The following is a 15,402-nucleotide window of genomic DNA, read 5'->3' on the forward strand; positions in this document are numbered from 1 at the left end:
CTTTGCAAATACCTAATTTATTTTGGTTTTGAAAGGTCAGTTTAGGTGATTTCTTTAATTGGAATTGGACACAGCATTTACCAGGGAAAGCTCTTCCTTATCCTTAAAATGGAGAGCCAAAAGATGGAGAGGAAAATTATCAGGATAAAATCAAGTTAATATACCCTTTGAATATTCACATAATCTCCAGTTAGACTTAAAACAGCATGAAGATATTTAATCAGGTATTTGCAGTGATTACAAGAAGACTGTGGAAGAAGTTCCAAAAATGAGGTGCTTGGTAAAAAAAAAAGCCAAAGAAAACTACAACCAAAAATTCTGTAAGCATTAATCACTAAGTTTTTACAAAAAATGTTTATTTTATGGCAAAGACACTTCAGATGAATAATAGACATTGGAACTAGAAAACTAGGTATGAAGGATAGAAATTTTGCTCATGAGCCTAACAGCTCATATACTAAAGTATTCTGATGTGTACAAGTTTATTAATGCTGTAGCACGCATGAAAGACAAAATACTTCATCTTATCTTTATGACCATAATATGTACAATTGAAACTGGTAATTTTCAGGTACATAAAATCATTATACTACAAAGTTGAAACAATAGCTTTAATACTGTTAATACATGCAGCGTTTCCTAAAGCATTTTTGAACCATATGCTACAAGGCAAATGAATTCTGTCCTTGTCACCAAAATAATTCACTCATTTTTATTTAACACTATTCAGTATAGCATGTCTGTTTAACAGTGATCTATCTGTAAATTAGTAAGGACTTTTAAGAAAAAATGTTACTTATACAAGCCCAGGATTGGGCCTTTTTCTGTAGATTCTATATAAGTGCTTGAGTCAGAATACATTTGTTTTAATGGTGTTCCCTTTCAGTTATTATAAAGACAATGTTTTAATCAATTATTATAGACAATGGATTTATTAAAAACAAAGAATGTAGCTAATTCTATTTTTGGAAACAGTTCAAGTGCTGCTTGCTGCTGAATGAAATACAACTGCATGCAGTTCATGGTAGAGATTGTCTGAAAAACAGGTAATAGCATAAAAAAGGACACCCTTGTTTTGTCAAAGTCAGCAAAATATTTCTTTACAGGAGATGTGACAAGCAAGCAGCTCTCTGTCAACTCATTTTAAGTACATGGACCTCTAAAACTAGGACTTTATGTCTTGTTAGTATAAATTAACAGCATAACATGGTTATACTTACAGTGGAAGTTCATTGGAGATTAGCTTCTTTATCTTTTGGTGTGATGGTTTATAGAAGTTACAAGAATTCTACCATCTCAGAGAGCATCTGTCTGACAAAGGCATTCTGCAGACCACTGCTCCTTTTCTGTGTTTATTCTGTGTAGGTATCCCTTAACCTTCTGTAAGACATCTACTAGTCTCTGGGGCTTAGGGTAAGCATGTATTTGCTCTGACTACTTCCATCTGTTTAGGATCACTAATTTGAATTTTGCTTTCATTGTCATTATCTCATCCAGAATCTTGAATTTGCTTACAAATGCTTTTTAAGGTATACTCATTGTTTGTTTGTTTACCTATTTTATGGTTAGGATTAGTCCTTGGCTGGTGAATTTAAATTTTTTTTTGCCTCTTTTCTCTAACTTCTGACCCTCCTGGTTATCATTACTTTGTGTTCTAGTCACACCAGAAAATCCAGACAAAATCATATTCAGTATTGTGCAAACTACATTAAAATTGTGCTAATCTAGGGGACGTGTGTCTGTAGCAGTTGGATAGGGATAAATTCCAGGTGTTCAAGAGAGGCATTTATTGATTTTGGCTAAGTAAGTATCTTGTTAATGAAGGGATGGCATGAGTGATCTTGGTTACAACAGAATTATCATGAAAATTTATACAACCTGCACAGTCCTTGTTGCATTGCGACAATCCATTTAAAATTCATATAAATAAGTTCAGCTGTCGTGTGTCATGAAACAAAAGCTGAAATCCCTGAGAAATAGGGAAAAGTGCATTTAATAAAAGGTCTGTCTTACATTGACAGTAAAGCTGAGAAAGGGATACAATATTGAATAATATGGGTGCTTTGTTGGGGAGTTTTTGCCGCTAGAGGGTGCACAATGCACAGGGACAGCAAAAAACTGCAAAATCCTTTACTACTTGAACCATAGGGCAGAAAAACATGTCTGAGGAACCTTCTCTGTTTAACGTTTCAGGTACCATTCAAAAGTTCCCAGAACATTTCTCTTAGTCTCTGAGTCTGCAAGTGTCTGTGCTTGAGGTAGATTTAATGATTGCTTTCTTTACTTAAGTCCTCTGAAGAACAGATTGTCACTGTTTATTCTTGAAAACCTATAAAACTATTTTAAGAGATGGTTTTAAATATTGTATTAAAAATTGCCTTTTGTACTCTAAACTTTGTAAGCATTTACATGAAACATGACTAATCACTGAATGATTGGAGTTTACCTTCTAAAGTTTCCATAAGAATCTGACTTTTACCTAGATATTGGAGATCAAGTATTGTGTATGTAGGAAGTATTGATCGAGTGAAAAATGTAAGAGCAATAGCAGGTGATGCACCATAATGGTGGACCATAAAATACCCTTCTCTCTTTTTTTTTTTTCCCTAATAAATTACTATAAATTACTAAGTCATTTGAATTACTGAGTGTAGTTATTCTGATCTCTAGGGTGTAATCCTCATTCCTGCTTCGTGTCCAAGTACATGTTATGTACATGTGATTTTTCCCTTTCAATGTTGTTGCTTTTTTGAACCTAATTTTGGGTGCCAGAACCCCATTAAATAAGAAAATAGGACCAAAGTTGTCTAAAATACTAAGAGATTTTTGATCTTTACAGTGGTTGATATGAGGCATTCCAGGCAGCCTTTAATACTTGATTTTCTGGTTTTCAGTTAATTAATGGGTCTCTGGTAGAAGCAAGACATAAGCCAAGAAACAGGTGGAAGGTATGTGAAAAGTATGGCCAAATGGAGTGCTCATTTTCTTGCAGTATGCTTCAGAGACCAATATCCTTGGTCTAGAGATATCAGCTGTAAAGGATCTCATATATCAGAACAGTATGAGGCCTGGTAGCAAAAACTAATGGGGGGCTGAAGATAATTTCTGTGCACTCTCTTCTTCAGTGTTGTCAGGGAGGATAATTGTGAGGGGACTGTGGTGAAATCCGTTGTGCACACACAAGTTGTGTTTGTATTTTCCCATTTACTGTCTCAGTCCAAGGACAGGTCCATTTTCTCCCTGTGTCTTGGCAACTTTGCTTCTTGGAGCCAGCTGCCAGGGTTGCCTTCTGGCAGCAACTTTTGTAAAAAGAAAGAAGCACAATAGGAAAAAAAAAAAGAAAAAAAAGGAAAAGACTACTGTGACTAAACTGTTATACAGTCTGATTATTTCAGTGAAGGTAAAGATTCTTCCTTTTCCTCCCACTCCATCCTCTGTGTAGTTAAATTCCAGACTATGTGCTACTATGAATATTTCTATTGTAAAACCTCAGAGATCTCTGAGCAACAGAGAAGGGTTAAATGGTCATGGAATTGGTCCACACCCTTACCACTCTGCTTAAAATTTTACTGTACCTAACAGAGCTTTATGCAATGTGTAAATTCTGAACTAAAACACCTTTTCCAGGGCTAAAAGAGAAATTAATTTCATAGACCATAATTCTGCAACCATTCTTTGGAGACTGCCAACTCCTGTTAACCAGTGCCACATGTGGTGGGTTTCTTGATATGGAATAGAGCACTGAGCAGACTATATTTCATATGAGACTTTAAGACATAATTTCATATGGCTTTCATTGTTATCATCTTATGATGCATTTTAATTTATCTTATGAAGTTGAAAGGCTTTCTGTGCCCTTACATAATAATCTTCAATCATTCAGGACACTTGTTTCAGATTGTTTGAAATACTTTGTAAACAGCTATAGGTACCCACTACAGCTCTGGAAGAAAAAAAAATCAAAACAATACTAAGTGCATTAAAATGCTACATTAAACTGCTAATGATATATACCATTTTATAACGAGAACAAAGCAAATATTGGGAAGGAGTAGAGACAAGGAAGATGAAAGCAGGAGACACATTTTCAGCATGTTAGAAAAAAATGATTGAGGAAGATTCAAGAAAATTCTTGACTTCTGTGCTTTCCTTCCTGTTTGGAAGGTAGAGGGAGAAAGTACTTTTGTTTCCTTCCAAATAGAGGCAGAGCTGGTCCTTTTGCAAGTTTTCTGATTTTTTTAATGTCAAGATTTGCATTGAAGTGTTTTAGGAGGCACAAAGTAGCAGGAAAACAGAAAAAAAAGTTGCCAAAAAATGGTTTAGGAGAAAGGAGAGTGATGAAGTTAAAGCCATACACTGTATACTTGTACACTTATTTTTTTTCCCCATTCCATCTTTCTTTGGCTCACAGCTGCATCACACTGATTGTCTTTTGCTTAGTTCTGCCATGATGATTCATGATCACCCTGTACACTGTTTTTCAGGATCTTAGTACATGGCTCACACACTGACAGAGCTTTAGAAAATTGTCGCAGGAGCTGAGTCAGAACTGTGATCTTCTTCTGATCTTGATGTTGTGTGGCTGTTGGAGCTGAAAGAGGACAAGGAAGAGTTCTTTCAGGGAATGAATGGTGCTGTGATTGTAAAGCTGATTAAGCTTTAGTGACCTCTCAGCTGTCTTTCTAAGGAGTCATGGTCTGGCATTCCTAAATAGTATGAGGTCTAAATGTCATACAATTATCAAAATTTGAAAAGCTATAGTAATTAAAATACATAAATTAAATGTAGTAAGCTATACAATGGTGTACCATCTATTCTATGCAGTTTCTCAGTAACTTCCAAATCAGAGAGTCAAGAAAAGAAAGAGTCTGAAGACAGAATGAAAGGATGGGACTGTGTGGCTTTGTACATCATGTGGTCCATCAACACCTTGAGAGGCTGTTATATATTTGAGTGGATTAAAATGCAGCATGAGCAAAGGTGTCATATGCTTTTCTCCTGTGTGCTTTGCCTCAGAAAGATTACTGTGCCCTTGAGAAAACATACCCCATAGTTTAGCCAAAGGTTTCAGTTTGTACAAAATGTATATGTGCATTTTTTTTCCTCTTTGTCAGAAAAGATTAGATGATTCAGGAGTTTTTTGCCAAATGTAGGTATGGAACAAAATTGAAAGTAGTTGTTAACTAGATCGAAGGCCTTTTAAATGGGCTTTAAATTGTGGGTACAGTGGTGCTGCAAAGTGTTTGCAGGATGACTGAGAACTGTAAACTGTGATTCTAGATTTATATGAAATACCATGCTTTTGATATACTGGCAACAGTTTGGCAGACAGTTATGGCTTTTCTTATAGAAATGGGATGGCTTTTTGAGCATGCTTCTTGGGACATTTGGGGTTTTTACTAGTGCAGATCAGGATGTTTCAAGAATGTCATCTGTTGCACTCCTGTATTTTGCAAAAGTAGTTGATTCTATAATTAGCTGTGCCAAGTGTATGCTTAGTTGACACTGGTTTTTTAAGTGCTTGCCAGAACCACATGATTTATCATGTCTTTTATAAGCACACAGATATTGACATGTGCTAGCAATTTAAACTAGCATTTGCAAGTTCACGGTATAACAGTTAAATTACTAGTGCAATAATTTTACTAAGGGGCCCCAGAATGTAGTATTAACAAACTCTATGGCTAATTAATTTTGCTAACATGAAAAGAACATCTGGCCAAACATGCATAGTCTAGACTAAAACCAAATTTTTTGCTTTTAAAGTCTATGCCTTCTGCAGAAAACCATGTGTTTCCTGACCCCTTCTAGATAAACATGTCTTTTCTGAAGTAATTTAATGTGAGATCACAAATAGTCTACAACTGGCTAATAGAAACTTCTGAGCACAGGGTAGAAAAAGACCCAAAATATTATTCTGTTGAGACCTTTCAGTCAGCAATTCTATTTCATATCAGAGGATTAGGCATTTTGCTGGTAGCTCAAGTAAAACTTAGGTTAAAAGTTATAACCTTTGTCAAATGTTGGCAATGTTGTTAGAATTAATTAGCTTACTGTTTTTAACTTTTTGAGATCATTTGATTAGATGCTGTAAAAGTAAAATAATTGCTTTATGCTTGCAAGAAATTTTGGTAATAGTAAATGAATAAAAGATTATGGTAAACCATTATTCAGCAAATCCATAAAATCATGACTGAAATAGACAAAATGACAAATAGAGTAGAATAGAATTAATATATAATTTAAGATTGTGATGAATATTCTCAAGATGAAATATTGTTGGTCTTTGACATGACAACACAGTTAAAAGTTTAAAAAAAGATGTCCTAGGACACCTAGGAAAAAAAAGTGTCCTATTTTTGCTGAACCCACCTGCTACTGATTTTATTCCAAAATGTAAGTATTGCAAAGTTTATTAAAATTGCATCATTCCTATGACTGCTAATGTTATTTTTATTAAGAATGCATATGTCAGAGCATGCAGATTGCATTATGATTATTGAGAAGAGGCAGATGAATATTTTTTACTTGTACTGCCTTCACAAAACCTGCTTTTCCCTTAAAATAATGATTGCCCACTTGCTACAATACTTGGACAATTTAGTGTAACACTATTATAAACAATTTAAATGAGGTCTGAGTTAAGAGTGGAACCTGTAATAGAGCCAATATTTTCTCATGCCTGCTCTATATCTTGCTTTCCAGAGAGAGTCTGCCTTTTGTAAGCACAGCCTTCATAGCCACACTGAAAATACTAATTTCAGTCTCCTCTGTAGTGTGAGATTGGAGTTAGGCACATGAGAACAGGCTTTATTGGTCAGACTTGCCTCCAGAAAGGAAATCTTGTAACCATTGTAACCATTCATCTTTTCTCTTTCCGGAAGAAAAGCATTTAAAGTTCCCATGCTGTGACTGTGACAATCACTCCTCACGCCTCGCCTTCTTATTCTCTGACACACAGATTGACTGCACAGCTCCTCAATATGCTTCTGGCTCCCGACTATTTCTGAGGAGAGCACTACCAGGTTACTGCACTACAACCAGGCCTGTATCTTTTGGAGAGAAATCCAGGCTCAAGGAAGGTTGAGTTTACCAAGGCACTGGGCTGGCACTGTGGTTCCTGTCCATCGACTGTCCTATTTAGCATGAAGGCATACCCATCATGTAACTGCACATATATTCATATCTGTCCTGTGGCTGTAGAACACCACAGGCCTTTGCTACAGCTTTCCTACCTGGTCAAATAATTGCATTCTTTTACATCAGCATTCAGATAAGTCAGAAAGCTTTGTCAAGCAGGGGGTAGAATTCAAAAAGAGTAAGTCAAACTTGAAAAGAGCTTTAAAATATACTTTGGGGTTTTTTACTCTTTGGAATGCAAGTGTGCTGAATTGTTGTCAGGCGTAAATTGGTATAATTTGAGTACAAAGAAATGCAAGCAAGTTTGTTGACTCATTGCAGTTGTGAGACAAGCAATAATTTTAGTTAGATTGTAAGGCAAATAAAATGTCATGTTGTGTCACCCTGCTTCTCCCCTGGCAAATTCATTAGCTGATTATTCAAAAGGGATAAATAATTCCTTATATTTGCATTCCTTTTTGACAAGTGATATGAACTTTTCCTTCACATGAACAAAAAATGAAACTAATAATGAAATCACTGAGCATACTTAAACATGAAAAGAACCTTTAAAACCAGAATGTAAGTGTGGGTTCTGCACACAAAACAATATGGATTTTCTATCAGAATAACAGATGAACAAAATATGAACAAAATATGAATTTTCTTTTGTCTTTATATAGGTTTTCCTGTGCATATTTCTGTCCACAGAGGCCTATTTCTATCCAGGAGAAGGGGGTGGAGAGCTGTAGTTTTGCTTTGATTCACACACTCATTGTGTCTTGAAGAGTGGGTGATGTGACAGTATCCTCCAGGAGAAAAGGCAGAATTCAGGACATCTGTAGTAGAATGTTTTTTATACATTCTAGAATGCAATTGAGCTCATACTCCATATGTAATTATTTAATCTAAAGAGAGTGTTATGTCTATAATCTCTCTCCCCCCTTTCTGAAGAGAGTTACTGAATAAAGACTGGGAATTGAAAACAAAATTAAGTGCCTCATACTCACAGACCCTTTCATAATCATAAATTTTATTATATATGGCCAAATATTTAAATATATCTTCAGTCCAAGCAATTTTTAAACAGTAGAAAGGCTACCCCAAAGAGACTCAGTGGTTATCACCATTTAGGTAGAGTCATCAGGCAATTTGATTTATTTTGTTTTCTGTTATATTTTCAGATATATTTCAGACATATGGCCCTTTTTGTTTGGAGTCTAATCCATACTTCATTAAATCTGATAAACTTGCACTTGAATGGTTCTGGACATTTTTTGCATAGATGTATGTTGTAGCCTGAATAGCTGCTAGTAAAGTCCAAGGTAAAGAAACAAAAAGGGCCTTTGCATAGTATCCACAGATGTTTAATTCAGCCATGAGGTGAGATGTTCAGGTCCCAGGCACACACATGCAGGGTCCAGCTCTCTCTCTCTGAGGGGCCGAGGGGCTGACCCTGGTCTCGGGGCAGTACAAAGATAAGGGCCAATCGGGGAATAGGGAAGGAGTGGCTCAGGGACACAGGAACAGACATAGGAACCGGGGAAGGAGCCAATGGGGTCTTATTGGCTTTTTGAGGGAAGCTTCAACCCAGGGGATGCCCCCCAAGTTCTCCATGGGTGTGCATGGACATCAGTGGGATGTAAGAAAGAGGACTCTAAAAGCTGCTTTGGGTCATTAAGTACAGACTTTTACTGTCACATCTGAGCACATCTTAGAATCCTGTTCATCAGCTTATCAAAGTGTGATTTAAACCCAAACTTACTTGTTCTCCTGCACCTACAGAATCTAAATTTGACTCTTTTGAAGGTCAGAGAGTAGGAACTGGAAAATCTGTCCTTTTATCTCATGTGAAAATTATGCTACACATAAAATCACTCTTAGAATATATATGTTTCCACAGATAGATATTTAAGATTTGCTTAAGAATTTTTTAAATGAATTTATAAAATGTGGTGGATTTTTTTTTAATTTTTGGGATTTAACACTTTTTTCTAACATGGAATTAACAGTGGCGTTTTCTTTCCCTGTGCTGACCTCAAATTCACTGATACACCTTCCCTCACAGCAATTTAAAGCACTGCCAACAAAAGATGCTTTGTCATGTGTTGACTCTATCAAGCTTTTAACTAGTTTCTCCTCAGGTGTCCATTGAAGATGAAGAAGGTTTTGAACAAATGTGTCTTGGGGCCTGTTTGTTAGCTAATTTTTCATCTGGGTTTCCAGCTGTACCAGCAACCAGCAAGGAAAAAAGAAGGTGATTTTCAAGACAAATTCTCACTAAAACAGAATAAGCAATGCAGTGTTTGGTACTTGTCTTTTGAGATAGATTACTTTGACCAGTTATCTTCACTTGTTGCTTTGTTATCTCTACATTTGTGTAAGTCACCAGCAGTACAAAATTTGTCTCGAAATACAAGCAGAGATCTTTTAAGCACGTTTTTTTTGTACTTCCTAAAAATTGAAGTCAAGATTGCTACTCCTGTAATAGGGAATTCTAATTTTGAAACAGCTGTGGGACCAAAGTCATTCATAACATTGTCAGTGTCTAATAAACTTACAAGTAGTTATGGTTCATTATGACATAATAAAGTAATCAAATAATCTGTCTCCCATGCTGCCAGTGAGTAGCTGAACAAGCTGGGGAGAGCATGGCTAGCAGAGGTCATACAAACTGGCCAAGAGACATTCCATACCATACCAGAATGCCATACTCAGTAAGAAAGTGAGGTCCTGGTTGCTACCTGAGGACACTCTAGGCATCATCTGGCACACAGTGAGCAAATGTATTGGCCATTAATTTGACTTCTTGGTTTTTAGTTCCTGTCTTTTATATGAATTTATTACTCTTCATTATTATCATGATGTGGATTTTTGGTTGTTTCACTTTTTCCAATTCTCCTCCCTATCCAGTGTTGGTTGGCAAAGGGAAGGGAATGAGTGAGCAGCTGTACCATAATTGGTGCCCATTTGGTCTTTACCACACCTATTAATGCCTCTGGGTGCTGCTCTTTCTCAGTATTATCAAATCAACATTTTCTTACAGTGCCTACTAGACACTGTAAGAAAGAATTCTGGCTGAATAATTCCTGCAAATCACCCACAAATGACTAAAGACCAGGAAAGACGTAATATGAGGAGTTTAAGTGGTAGGTGTTAAAATATTTACCCTTCTGCTTTGCAGTATTGTGTGTATGGGTTTTCTAACATGCATCCTCAGATGTCTGAGTTTTCTCTTTTTCCCTGAAAGTCTTCAGAGGTTTCTTCTTTGCTGTTTATTATAATGTGGATATCTTTGTGTAGGGTAGTCAATTAATTTGGCCTTCCTGTTCTTTCAGCTCAGATTTCCAAAATGCCTAGTGGCTTTACCAAGAGTGAAGATATTTAATTTTTTTCCTTTTTTTCTTTTAAATGTTTAGCTTTTTATGTGAATATTAGGAATGTGGTGTTTAGTAATCATCCTATATCTAAAAATTCTAATCAGCTGTATTGCATGAGGCTATTAAGCATGTTGTTTTCTTCATGATGTTAGACTTCCATCAAAATCATGAGTCTTAAAATAACAAGATCTCACTCTGTCCAGGATAGAAATTGGATATGTAGGAAATTTTTCACTGGTGCTTATCAAGCTGCATGTAATCTGGACAGTTTGTGTGGCTGATTTCTCTCCTGGGCTACCTACAGCACATATCACAAAGGCTAAAATTTGGCTTTGAAAGAAAGCAGTTGCTTCTCAGACTAGCTAGTAGGTAACTTCTCCTAATATTTTGACTTTAATAAGCTGTATGCGTCATGGTCTTGTGAGTTTTGCTTTTTTTTTCAAAAAAAAACCCCAACCAACCAACAAAAAAAAAAAAAACAAACAATACCAAACCCACAAAAAACCCCACAAGTGAGATTTTTTGCACATCCAAAACCAAGTAAGAAAAGGAGAAGTGTGGAGAGCTTTGTGGACAGTTGGCTAGCTGAGAAAGGTCATGTTGACATAATACCGAGGGTTAAGTTAGAAGGGGACAAGTCTAGGATTCAGCAGTCAGTGTCCAACCACTGACAAGGACATTGTGTCCTTGGTGCAACAACTGGATAGAGGAGAGGATCTTTTGCCAAAAATATGAGGATAGTTTCAGCAGAATAACCACAAGAATGTAGAAGTAGTAACAACATAACCATAAGAATATAGAAGTAGGCGTGGTTGACTGATAAGTAATTAACCAATAATGAGCTCAGCTTTGCAATATGTATAAGCTTCATTAACACCAATATAAAATATGTGTGAACTATCAATAAAGTTTGAGACTTGCTGACCACGCATATTGTGTGCCACATTTCTTCCGCCGATCCGACAAACGGTGACCCCGCGACGTGATACCGGCAACGGCAACCATGGTGGATCGGTGTAGGAGTTCGGGTCCTATCGCAGCAAGGACAGCGAATAAGCACCGCTGAAAAAGGGAAGATGCTGTGCCCTGGGTGACCTCATCAGAGAGCCCGGCCGATATGTGCTGCCGAGACCTTGTAGGGCTGCAACAGCGCGCTGATGTTTTTAAAATGGATAGAGAAAGGCAAGCAGCATATGATTTATTTACTTGCTTTTTACAAAAGCTTCAAGTTAAGGGCATAGATTTGCAGAAAGAGCTTCCTGGGTTGTTAGCTTATGGGTATGAAGAGGGAGTTTTTCAAAATCCTCACACAGTACATGAGTTAACGGAGTGGCGTAGATTTGGGGACAAGCTGTGAGAGGCAGTCATAGATGATGACAAAACTGCAAAAAAGTTGGGAAAGCTGTGGCGAGCTGTGCATGATGAGTTATTACAATATCAGGCAGAAAAGAAGGCTGCTCAGCAAGCTAGCACGGTGCATGAAAAGAATAAGGGTTATGGGGACTGGTTTAATTGTCCGGTACCCCCTGCCACATCTACAGTCATTTTGCCACCAACATCGGCTCCTGCTTTGAGCAGCAGCTCCCCCCCCGCGTGTGCTACAACAGCACCATCCACACTGCCTGTGTCAAACACTCCATCTCCTCCTCCTAGTAATAAGCCGATCCCTGGGTCAGAAAGTGAGGGGGCCATTGCACGGGGGCCATTGCACGGGGGCAAAGGGAGGCATGGGCAGCGATAGCAAAAGATATCATGGATACGGGGGATGAGGAGGCTATAAAAGCAGCTATGGATGTTGCTTGTCTGGTGATATATTCACCCGTGGCAGGGGGTGGGTTTCAAGCAACAATAACTCTAGACTGGAAGTTGTCGCAATTACGGCCCACAGTTAGTCAATTTAGGGTAACCAGTGAGCCCACAAAACAAATGATTGATTATATCTGGGAGACTCAGGTTTTGCTGCTGGCTAATTGCAGAAGAATAGCAAAGCTTATCTTCACTCAGCATCAGCAGCTCTTGTTTAATGCACAATGGCAATCACTCTGTCAGGAAAGTGTAGCAGTAATACGGCAGCCCCGTGACCTGTTACATGGAATAACCCTAGAGGAGTTAATGGGTCTAGGGCCTTTTCTTTGGACAGAAGCACAAGCGTTCATCGGTCCTGATAAGTGTCGGGAGGCTATGCGCCTGGTGCGGTTGGCTATAGATAAGATAAAAGAGGCAGAGGAGATTCCCTCTTATATGAGAATAAAGCAAGGAAGAGATGAGTCATTTAGATCTTTTATAGATAAGGTAGCCAATGCTATTGAGCGGGCAGGAGTCCCTGATTTCATGAAGGGTACTTTGTTAAAACAATGTGCACTTCAGAATAGTAATCAGACTACAAAGAATGTATTAAATACCCTAGGAGCTAATTGGTCTATAGAAGAAGCTTTAGAACCATTGGCGAATGTGCCCGTAGGGAATCAAGCAATGTTAGTAGATGCTATTAAGGAGTTAGGAGCAGGATTACAAAAACAGGCAGAAACCTCACAGAGTCAGGTGTTAGCTGCTCTTGCCCCCCTACAAGCAGCGGCAACAATTACTCCACGGGCTCCATCTACTGGCCAATTCAAATGTTACCAGTGTGGAGGTATAGGACACACGCCACGGGCCTGTCCAGCAGCCAGCGTCTGGTGCAAAAATTGTCACTTGGATACCCACAACACCGGAGCTTGCTGACGCCTCACGGGAAACAGGAAAGCCAGCGTGTCCACCAGCAGCCGCGCCCAGACACAAGTAGCTGCTGTCAACACCTCAGCCCAGCTTCCCTTCAACCAGCCACCGCCGGGAGCATCAGATTGGACGTGGCAGCCTCAGCAGCAGTAACCTTGATGACCACCCACCGGAAAAGGTTCCGACTGGAATAAAGGGACCAATCATCATTGATGGATTACCTATGGGAGCTTTACTTCTAGGACGATCATCAGCCACCATGATAAGATTAGTTTTACCTGGGGTAATAGACGCTGATTATACGGGAGAAATTTCTGTTATAGTGCATACTCTTTTTCCGCCTATACAAATCGAGAAAGGACAAAAGATAGCTCAATTGGTTCCATTGGAACAAATGGCTAAAACTTTACCCCCTCGTCAATCACAGTCGAGAGGAGAGCAAAGATTTAGTTCCACTGGAGGACTTACTTTATTAACAATGAACCTGAATGATCGACCAAAGTGCACTGTAATAATGGAGTATCGGGGTGAGAAGCAAACCTTATAAAGATTATTGGATACTAGCGCAGACTCCACCATTATTAGTCCAGACTTCTGGCCCCACAACTGGCCATTACAGCCAACCACAGTGACAGTTACCAGGGTTGGAGGCCTAACACTTGCAAGAAAGTCACCCATGTTATCTGTAACTATTTATGGAAAAACTTTGTGGAGTGTTTTCTCAATTGTACCTTTGCCCCCTACTGTGCAGTGCCTTATTGGTCGGGACATTTTGGCTCAAATAGGGGTGGTGCTGACAAATGAGCACCCTTTAGGTTAATGGCCATTGCGTGGACTTTCCCAATCCCATTAACTTGGACCACAGACATTCCAGTGTGGGTTAAGCAATGGCTGTTAAAAAGGGAAAGTCTGGAACAAGTTCATATACTAGTACATGAACAATATAAGCAAGGTCATTTACAGTTGTCAACATGTTCATGGCATACCCCTATCTTTGTTATTAAAAAAAAGTCAGGGAAGTATCGCTTGCTACATGATTTGCGGGCTGTAAATGAACAAATGGAGCCTATGGGAGCATTGCAACCAGGATTACCTAATCCGGCTATGTTGCCAAGGGAATGGCCACTTTTGATTGTTGATCTTAAGGACTGTTTTTTTACTATTGCTTTTCACCCTCGAGACAGTCAGAGGTTTGCCTTCACCTTACCGGTGTTAAATAGGGAAGAGCCAGACAAGAGATTTGAGTGGACGGCTCTTCTGCAGGGCATGCGCAACAGCGCCACCTCGTATCAACTGTATGTTGACAATGCTTTACAACCTTTGCGGCAAGCCTGGCCTGAAACAATCATTTATCATTATATGGATGATATTTTATTTGCGCAGCCACAACCTTTTACAGGTCAACAAATTAAAAAAATACATGATGCTCTGAAACTACATGGATTGGCTCTAGCTCCTGAAAAAATTCAGTTATCTGCACCTTGGAAATATTTAGGATGGACGCTTACCGATCAAATTGTTACCCCCCAGAAATTGCAATTAAATATTAAAATACATACATTGCATGATGCTCAAAAGTTACTTGGTGATCTACAATGGCACCATCAGACTCTCCAGGCTTCTGAGTTAGATACTTTACAAACATTGGAGCTATTGGCTGTTGTATGGGCCATGATGCACTTTTCTGGGCCTCTCAACATAGTGACAGATTCTTTGTATGTTGCAAGAGTGTGTGAGTGAATAGAAGATGCCTCTATAAAAGAAATTCAAAACAAGAGGTTACATGAGCTGTTTATACAGTTGCAGAAGGCAATTAAGCTGAGGAAGCATCCTTTCTCTGTTATCCATATCAGAAGTCACAAGTGAGATATTGGTCTAGGAGAAGGTAACGCATGAGCAGATAAGCTAGTCTCAATCACACAAGCAACTCCAATTCCCAGGCAGACTTTAGCCAGAGAGGCACATTCCATGTTCCACCAAAATGCAAAAGGCCTTCATAGAGAATTTCAGATATCTATGGAGGAGGCACGGGCAATAGTCAAAGCCTGTCCCATATGTAGTCATCATAATGGGGGCTGCGGGTTAGGTCTGGGAGTTAACCCAAGAGGGCTGAACACAAATGAGACCTGACAAATGGATGTCACACATGTTGCTGAGTTTGGAAGGATGAAGTATGTGCATGTTACTA

The sequence above is a fragment of the Molothrus ater genome (genome assembly GCF_012460135.2).
Source record: "Molothrus ater isolate BHLD 08-10-18 breed brown headed cowbird chromosome Z unlocalized genomic scaffold, BPBGC_Mater_1.1 matZ_random_MA35, whole genome shotgun sequence".
NCBI classification, from domain to species: domain Eukaryota; kingdom Metazoa; phylum Chordata; class Aves; order Passeriformes; family Icteridae; genus Molothrus; species Molothrus ater.